Source organism: Silurus meridionalis, chromosome 13 (assembly GCF_014805685.1).
Source record: "Silurus meridionalis isolate SWU-2019-XX chromosome 13, ASM1480568v1, whole genome shotgun sequence".
Taxonomy (NCBI): Eukaryota; Metazoa; Chordata; class Actinopteri; order Siluriformes; family Siluridae; genus Silurus; species Silurus meridionalis.
Genome location: NC_060896.1, coordinates 23,207,216 through 23,217,648, shown reverse-complemented (window position 1 = coordinate 23,217,648; position 10,433 = coordinate 23,207,216).

The following is a 10,433-nucleotide window of genomic DNA, read 5'->3' as shown; positions in this document are numbered from 1 at the left end:
GAAACAGGCATAGCAGGGACAGTGCAGGATGGATATCTGAATGTTTGGATTTGTATTAGAGGTTACCAGGTTACTATTGTTAACAAGCTAAGGAAGCTAAGGCTTAGCATTAGCACCTGGTTCAATATTATCTGTGTAAGACCAATTTGTAACCACAAGAGTCCTTAGCAGCTAATATCAACAATCAACACACATTTCCCTCAAAAAGGCATATTTAGGCTCGTTAGTAGCATTAGCATATCAATAAAAGGATCTCTGTATCAACATAAAAATCACAGAACTATATTGTTGTCGAAATTAACTGAAATCAATCTAAATGAAGTCTTTAAGCTTTGGACCTCTAAAAGATAGACCCCCTTCATGAGTCTGATGTTTGTTTGAGGTGATACCAAGGAAACTTATTGATTAAAGTGACTGTGTGATGGTTTAGTCATAGAATGTTACTATTTAGCTAAATAACCTTCAAACCTCCATCATCACTACATTCAAGGGAACATGATCATTGTGAAAATTTATTTATTGACTTATTGACAGTTTTTTCTTAATAGAAACCATCATTTTATGTTCTCTTTGTTGCAGTTAGCCTGGCTGTTGCATGAAAGATGGAAAGAGAAACGTAATTAAAGTAGTTTAAATCTTTTGCATTAATCATAGCCTGAGCTCCTGAGTAATTCATCTGTATCCCAGATGTCTGTTCTAACCGTTACAGAAGTTGCTACTGGCCTTTCACATAGCGTGATGAAGCTTCTTCTGAAGTATGTGCAGACTGCATTGTATGTCATATACTGAATGTCGTGTACGGCAAAACGCCAAATCAAGAATCACGAAATCTTAATTAATTTGAAATGTGACCATTTTCCTCCAAACTAGACTGGAGTTTCTGTGGTGTTCACTGATTCACGTTCTGGGGGGGAATAAATAGATTCCTCCAAACCACCTCCCTCCATCTGTGTCCTCCTTGTCCCCCTCTCATCCTCCTGTCCTTCCACCCACTCCGTTTTCCCCCTTTATCATAGCCGTTGCTGGGCCGCAGTGACATGGCACAGCGCCTGTTCCTGCCAGCGAGAGTAATTCGGCGCTGTTCCACCGGGGGTGGCTCCAGGAATAGAGCCAGATTTGTAGTGCAGTGTGTGGGGGTGTATTCATCAGCCTTGAAGGGAGGGAAAGGGGGGGGGACTGTGGAAGTCATACATCCAGAGGGACCAGAAGCTAAGGAGGAGGGGGAAAGTTGTGTAAAGAATCTGCCAAGATGCAAATATAGCTCGGGCTGGCATGTCGATGTTGATGAACACAATACTAGTCAAGTCTTCTGCAGGGTGTATTTAAAGATGCAATGCTTAATGTATTTACAAGAATGCTAATTGCCTGAATTTTTTTCCCCCACAACGAATGCCCAAAATGCACTGCGACGCCTCTACGCTCCGTAAACTTGCATCACACTCAGAGCTATTTACCAGTCAGCGCAGTCAATCAAACCCATGGCAGTTTTCTATAAATGACCTCTTTCATTAGAGGGTGTATGGGAGTCAGTGCTTACGAACGAGAACAACAATATGGGTAAAATGTCAGCATATTGGGTGTGAAGGCATCACTTACTGACTAATGCATCACTCAAATTCAATTTGACTGCTTGCCCCCACACTGAATGTTCAGCTGCATTAGTGAACATTTTACGTCAACTCTGTAACTACCCTGGAATTAGACTACCTATAACAATTATTCAAGTTCCCATGTTCATACTAGACATTTACATTTACATTTGTGGCATTTAGCAGATACCCTTGTCCAGAGCGACATGTAAAAATGCTTTGAGTCTCTAGCAATGAATAAATCTACACTGGTAAGCGAGATTACAAACAACAGATAAATCAGCCTATACTACTACAATTGTTTTTTAAACAACTCACACTTGGAAAGTGTTAGTTTAAGTGTTCCAGGAAGAGGTAAATCTTCACCCGTCGCTTAAGGATAGCCAGGGACTCTGCTGTTGGGACATTTAGGGGAAGTTCGTTCCACAACCTGAGAGAAGGTGATACCAGTCAAGCAGGGATGGAGTGTATAATGTTAATCATACACAAGGTCAAAAGACACACATAATTTAAAGTATAAAACATTAAAGATTTGTGTAGGTCTTTTTTCAGTATGAAATGTTAGCTAGTAAGTTTGTGTGCTTCAAGGCAATAGCAAAATCTACTTTTTGAAGATTCAATGTCTCTCTACTACCAAAATGGATCAGCAATGTTCTTGTCAGATTTTCTGTCCAAACAAATGCTCGGCAAGGCATGTGTCCTGCCCAAAACATTGCCGGTATAACTGTCAAACACGGCTAAGACCAGGGTGTGAGGTAAAGTTAAATGCTGTTGACTATTATAAAAGAGGGAGAAACCACTTCTTGTGTCCTGCCTTGACTTCCTGTTACAGTAGAAATTATGTCAACACATCAGATAATGCTGCATATTCCAAGACACTTCACAAGGATTTTAAGCTAATGATCGTGGCTGTTTCTGGTTTATTCACACCTGCCCTTAGATGTTCAGGTAATTCTGCTGCATATGTTACCTAACAAAGATGTGTGACTGAGTTCATTCTCCAAAACACCAATAAATATATTTGTAGCCATTCCATTTTTGATGTAGTTTCTGGCTCACATTATGTCAGTCATACCAAACAATACAAATCATTTCTGTACTGCATGATATATGTTATACTGTGGTATAATTAGGCCAATATATATATATATATATATATATATATATATATATTGTTTGTTTTCAGTCTGATCTCTTTATTATCTCAAATACAAATTAAAAAGATTATTGGCAGCCAATATGAAAAGGAGCACATATTGGAATATAAAAATAATTACACATGCACTCAGTAATTTGTGTGGCTCAAATGTACTAGGATTTTGTATAGTTTTATTTCCACATGTTCAAATTGTAGAATTAATTTTAATAAATCACTAAAATTCTTCCGGTAATATGGTCCACTCCTGGTGCACAGAACACTAACCTTCTTTACAGGCTTGTGTGTGGACTTCATTAAATTTCCAAACAGTATATATATATATATATATATATATATATATATATATATATATATATATATATATATATATATATATTTTTTTTTTTTTTAATGATGTGATAAACAGGATCTAAAGAATCTAAACTGTGCCATTCTACAGCTGTGATATTTGGACTCTTTATTCTTTCTTTCTTTGTGTGGGAAATACACTACTCCTGGGATCAACTACTAGCAAGTGTCCAAGTATTTTACAGAAGTGCTGCTTTTGTATTCATTTTTTATCTCCATTACCTGATTTTGGAAATGTCAACAACCATCATTATCTTTTTAGTCAGAAGATCTTTTGTTTTCCTGTGGTAATGGATGACACGAGATTTAAAGTGTGGGAAACGTTGGCTCTATGAATTTCTAGAATTCATCACAATGAGATGCAGGGCACTGTGGACAAGATGCACAAGCCAGAGGAAACCTACATAAACATAGAGAAAACATGTGTAGCTCCACACAGACAGAAACCTGAGCTCAAAATCGAATGAAAGATGTTAGAGCTGTAAGGAGGGGATGCTACCTGCTGCACTACAATGCCACCCACCTCTGATGTTCGAACCAGGTAGCACATCACAATGAAAAGCAACAATAGTAAACTGTAGATTAAAAGCAATTAAAAAAGCAATAATCTTGCTACAAGATAATCTTTTTACATATTTTTTAAAAGTAAAATTGTTATTTTAAAAGCAATTATAGTAAATTAAAAAAAAGAAAGATAAACAGTTTTCCTACTGATGGATTTAGTGTTTGTGTTTATTTTATTAGAGAATCCTTTCTCTTCATCTTAATAATAGGTGCCAATAATTGAGGAGGGAATTGTGTATGGTGCAGTGCCAGTGAATTATATGCTGTGCTATATCCTATGATGAATCAGACTGGCACCACAGGTGTGTTGCTCATTAATGAAGTGTTAGAAACACATCGGCAGCCAATCATCTAGTCACGATTCTGTGTGCCATAAGGATGAATGCTAATATTTAGACGCTGTAACAAGAACTGTAAGAATGACGTCAAAGGATTAGAATCAGGTCTAAAATTACGGTTTAATATTTGTACAATTCAGATAAAGTATGTTGTTATAAAGTAATACAGTTATTGTATTTATTCTATTTATATTATATATTTTTCCATATTGTAAGATCCGCAATTATTATAATTTATAATTATATATGATTATTATTATTATTTAATTATTTTTATTAGTAATGTAGTTCAAGTTTGTGATTATTTTATTCACTCATTGATTTATTCATTTAGTGTTTGGTTGTGGTCAGGGATATGGTGGAAAAAGGGGATATGGTAGAAAAACAGGTCACAAAGCATTCATTATGGACAAATATTCAAACCAAGTGGCAATGTAGAACCTACTGATTTGTTTTGCGAGCTGGGAAAAAAACCTAACAGCATGGGAAACCTCAATCAAACAGTTACCCGATCATAATAGTACAGGCTACATTGATTTTTGCATACATAGTGACAAAAATATTTAATAATTGAATAATTAAATTATTCATTGAGAATTAAAATCTAGATAGCATAAACCTTGACCTAAATATGAATGAAATTAGTCACTATTTGAACTGTATAGACCAAAAAGCCAAAAGCTTCACTCAAAATCGTGTCTGTACTTTAGTTTTTGTCAGGCTGTGACCTGACTTGGATCTTTGTAGTGTATAAAACGCAGAACTTCCCATTATGATGTGCTCTTTTGTGGCCTACCTGCAAGATGAATCCACTCAAGCAGTCGGATCCAACCTGACACTCACATTTAGCTCTACAGATGCCTTTACTAGTAGTATATATATATATATATATATATATATATATATATATATATATATATATATATATATATATATATAATACGACTTTTCCACAGGCCACCCCAAAGCATTTCAAAGCATTTCAATGTAATTTAAGCAGTGCTCAAACCGCATCCAGTTCTTTAGTAATGTCTTAGTAAAGACACAGACTTGCTGATGTGGTTCAGGACACAGCATGATTTAATTAACAAAATGTTATAGTACATAAGCTGAAAAAAAGCTGAACATTGTAACATTATTGAGCGCAGCCATTTTGGACAACCAGAATAACAATTTCCTCAACTTTTTTCAGTGTTGTATCCAGTCCACCTTCTGCTTTGCAAATCTCAAAGTTGGACTTCCCTACTATTTTACATATCAGTTGCATGCAGTTTTTCCTAGAGAGGGTTGCTTTGGCAACAGGACGAGTCAATCCAAACATGTTTAACCCCAACCACAGATTTCCAGCTTCTCATGGGGAATATTCAGATATTCCCAAACCAACTGTGGGATATAATCCTTCTGACATTTGTATGAGGACTGCTGCAGAGTCTATGTTCAGTTGTGTACATTCCTGGAGCTTGCCTCAACCCTCTATTGGCTGGTCTTAATTCACATGAGAGGCAGCTACAGTATACCCCAAGGCTCTTCTGGACTTCATTATTTTAGTCTCTAACCACAGTTTGTAATCAGTTCATTCCATTCAAAATGAAAAAAGTAGACTGATCAATAAACAAAGAAACTGTTTCTCCTTTCCCATCTCTCAGACTGTTTCCAAGACTGTTGATCCTTTCATTTATCAATTGCTCTCTCTTTCATATCCTTATAAATAAGATCCCCTAAGTTTAAATGAGCATATTCACTAGATCTACATAAATAGGTATTACTTATGCAGCCTAATGTAACTTGAAATTTAGGTTATGTGCTGCCAGAAAAAAATTGTAGTGTGCCACATAGTCATTGCTTATCAGCTGCTGGACATATGTGGACATCCTATTTCTTATCAATGTTCTTTGGAATGAGATGTTTTCAAAAAACATTGGCATTAAAATCAAGTAACTCCTCCTTCGCTAATGTAATAGCCTCAACTCTCCTAGGGTGGCTTTCCACTAGATTTTGGTCCATTCACCCAAAAAAGCAAGAGGTTTGCAGTGAGGTTTACAGTGATGTCAGGCAAGAATGTCTTCCATAAACTCTGTGAGGTGAACTGGCAGTCAGGTGCCGCTTAGTTTCAGTAAAAAGAAAATTTCAATCTGGACAATTGTTTAAATATATTTTTAATTCTAGTTCTCATTTAGATAAATGTAAGACGAATATAGCAATGATGTAAAGTAAGAGTAGGCTCAGGACGTCATTGATGTGCTACTGTAGAGTGAACTCTATATGAACTGGTAAGTCACTAGTAGGAAGTTAAAATGTTAATTATAATGTTGATGGTTGATGGTTTTCAGTTTTCTAAATGGGTAGAAGAAAAGACAAGCACAACAGGAACCACAAGAAAGTGTTGATGAAGAGGTAGACAGGTAAGGCAATTTGTTTTCTGCATGATGTCCACCTCTCCATCTTTCCCTTCCACCTGTTCCATCTCCCTTTCTCATGCAATTCTCTCACATCCTCCTCCAGGAAAATTGGGCAAGCGTTGCATAAGCGCTGAAGGAATGGTGGGGTGACGGACGTGGATAACTGAAGAGAAGGTGGGGGTTGAGGCAGAGTGGAAATTGATGGAAATGCAAAGAGGAGGATGGGAAAGCATGCCCTTTCTCCCCCTCATTCTCCCTCTCTGGTGCTGTCTGGCATGCGTCCTGCTGAAAGTAGGCTATGTTTGACGCGCTTGAGGGTAAGGCTGAGTCATAATACGGCACTGAATACTAAACCCACTGATTGCATTGGACTAAGGTTTTAGCCGGCATCATTGCAATATCTTGCATGATACAATATCAGTCCATCATCATCATCTTCTCCAAATGATGGAGTGCCAGTGATGGCAGGATTAGTAGAGACAATTGCGGGCGGTGCTGAATAATAAACTCGGTATGACGTTTTATTCCCAGTAATGCCAAAAGTATGTTTGGTATCCAACAATGATTCATTTTATTTCCTTAAAAATTGTTTAGATTGAAGAATGTGGAATTCAGTGCTCTCTTTGACAATGCAGGCCAATATCATAGTCCTGCACAATTTCCTGTTTCTCTGTTACTTCCTGAAACTCTTGGACGATGACGTTCCTGAAGGGAAAAAAAGGGCATAATGGAGAAGTAAAAGCACACGTCACTGCATATGAACTTAACTGTAATCAATGAAACCTTTAATATTATTTTGATAATGATTAGTTACAATCAGTTTTTTATTTCTTACAGAAGCTTGTTTTGCTGTGGTGTAATGACAGTCAAATAAATGCAAAGCCTAAAAATTCTGCTTGCAAATTTCTTATAGTTTGGGGTAATGGAATGATATTAAAAAGACGTTTTTTAAGTCATTAATATCAAGATGGATGCCTTAATGTTGAAATTTAAATGAAAATCAGCTTTTTAAGCAAAGTGGAAGATAAGAAATATCAGTAGCGTGGACACAAACTAGAACCTTGCCTACCTTTGCAGCTACATGGCAGTAGAAATATGTACAAAATACAGCAACCCAGTACCCAATGACTTACGACTTGTATAAAAACACTTGCATCTTGGAAGCACCACACTGTCAGTCTTACATATTTTTTTAGCACAAGCGCTGTTCACGATTTGTTTATGTTGCCAGGGAGATGCACTAGTAATGAGGTTGTTTTGGTTCTCTATTCAAATTTTTATTACCTTATAGGCACTTGCTCCCCTGTCCTGAACACCTTTCACCTTCATTCTGACTCACACATGTCTAGCTCTTCTTTATCCCTTGTTTTGCCTTTTGTCAACAATTCCATTGGTACTGTTGAGAGTTAATTAAAAGCATAATTTGATTTAAAGAACATGATTTGAATTAAGGAACTGGAGGACATGGTGACAAATTACATAGCTCAAATTATTCCAAGGTACAGAGAAAGAAAGACTGCATTAGTGCATTTGCTACTGTGAGCTACTTAATTCAAATATCCAAAACATTCTTTGCATGCTAGTTTTTTCTTGCTAGCTTACCAACTTGATTAGCTCACATTTCATTAAACACATCAAATAATAGGATGACTAAACTATGTCAATGTCACAATTAATGTATAAGAAAAATGGGAAGAAAACCAAAAAGATTTTGTTACTGTGGTATACTTGGCATGTCTTACTGATGCTGCTACAGAATTTATTTAATCATATATGCATATTCCTGACCTATAAATACTTGATGATTAAATTTAATACCACTTATAGTAAATGCACATCCTTTCATTCTGCATTATAAAATAAACAATATGGTAAATTGTTCTAATTGTACTGAAACACTTTCAGTCTCAAGCTGTGGCAATATGTGTGTATGAGTGATGTGTAGTGATGCACAAGTATTTGTACTTTTTCCAGAGTATTTTTTTATTTGAGCAACCTTTACTTCAGTACATTTCAATGCATAATATATCATACTTTTACTCCATTACATTTCAGAAAAAAGCATGCCGTTTCTTGCGACTTTGAAGTGTACACATAAATTGCGTTAAATGAGCACCTGTCACAAAACCACAAGCATTTCACATTTCTCATGTGAGTCTCCGTGGAATAAACATACTCCCACTGTGTTCCTGTAACAATAGAAATCTCTCTTCTATAAGGGTATGATTTTTTAGGAGAAAAGAAAACTGAATTGCATAAATAGTGAAAATATAGTTCCTATAAAGTGCCTTCACTTGTAATACTTAAGTCAATTCAAAAGACAAAACCTTTGTACTATTATTCAGATAGAAATATAAAAGTATATTTAATTTAGTAATATTTAAGCCAGGGATTTAGGTTCACTTAAACTAAATAGGGAGACTTAATTTATCAATGTATGTGATTGTACAAGTCACAGGATAAAATGGACAAAAATGATAATATTTTAAATGTATTTAAATGTACAGTACAAAATAGAAAGGGAATGATTCAACAGTTCTATGTACAGTTATATGATTGTATGATGGCAAATTAAATGGAAAAACCTTAACCACTTCTTACATTGTTTATATAAGCCAGAGCCATTACAATACAAGTATTTTGGGAAAATCCATGTTTATTACCTCCATTGGTCATTAAAAAGTGCTGAGCTGTCTTACGTCTGTTTTCCCTTATCGTCTTTTACACCATTGTAAGAATCACTTCGACACCCGGTCTCCAACTTCCAGTAGCTTCCTTAGAATTAAAACAGTCATGGGGTTATGTGTCTGGCCACAAAAAAAAAGTATGGATGATTCGAGAAGCACGACTGTCTGCTATGTGACCATACTTCAGCCAAATATCTCAGTTTTCCACACATTCCAGACCAGGAGCAGACACACATGGTGAGCCAGTGAATGAGACAGCATAAGAGGCAAAGCAGTGACCTCATGCTCCTGGACATGCCAGATGTTTCCAGACACGACCAAGTGTTTCCCCACTTATGAGTAACCCGAGAGACTAGAAGATTATCGAGGAAGAGAACACACAGGCGCTCTGACACACTGACTTAGTTTTAGTACAGGGAGAAGACTGCAAGTTCAGAAACTCGAGTGGAACTAATTAATAATATTTTTTTTTTCACAATACTGTTGAATAATTCATTTGGTTGGTCTGCTATTGTTTGCAATGTAATAAAAAATGCAATACACCTCATTTATAGTTTATCTAATATTATAGTATCTAAATCTAATAGTATCTCATTTTTTTTCCATCAGTGGCTTCATTAAAAATTCTGGCTTCAACATGAGAATTTAATATAGTGTCTCCTTCTTCAGTGTTATACCATGTGCAATTTGTTTGAACATTTATTTAAGAACAATAATATTATTATATAAAATTTGTTTAAATATTATGCAAATTTGTTCAAAAACTTTACATGAACTATTGTTGACTCATTTTCTTAATATTAATGCTCAAGATAAAACTGTGTCAGGAGGTAATACTATACATAAAAGCACATACTGTAATCTAATCTAGTCATAAACAATATTGTTTTGTTTTTTACTACAGACAAATGTAAACTCTTTGATATAGTGAAATTTGATCTAAGGAAATGTTTATGTAACATTTATAAAAGGAGTCTCAGTTTCACCACTTTGCAGCAGTAAATTTCCCACCATGGAAAAGCCCTCGAGACAAAGGCACTTTCCAGGTTCTGTGTACCACACGAATTATCTATAATGAGAGAAAAAAAAGAGAGACCAGTGAGGGAACGACTGCACCACACAACCTCACACAACCACACATCTCCCATCCTTGTTTTTCTATACAGTGCATGTTAAAAGTTCAGAAATGCCTGGTCTTTGATTGTTTTTGAGAGACACGTGTATATACCTTTTGTTTATATGCAACAAAGAAGGTAAATTAGCAGTAGGAAGATGAACAGTGGCCAAGCAAATATATAAATTATAAATATACAGATGTTAAAACTTATTTTAATTGAACAAACAAGTAT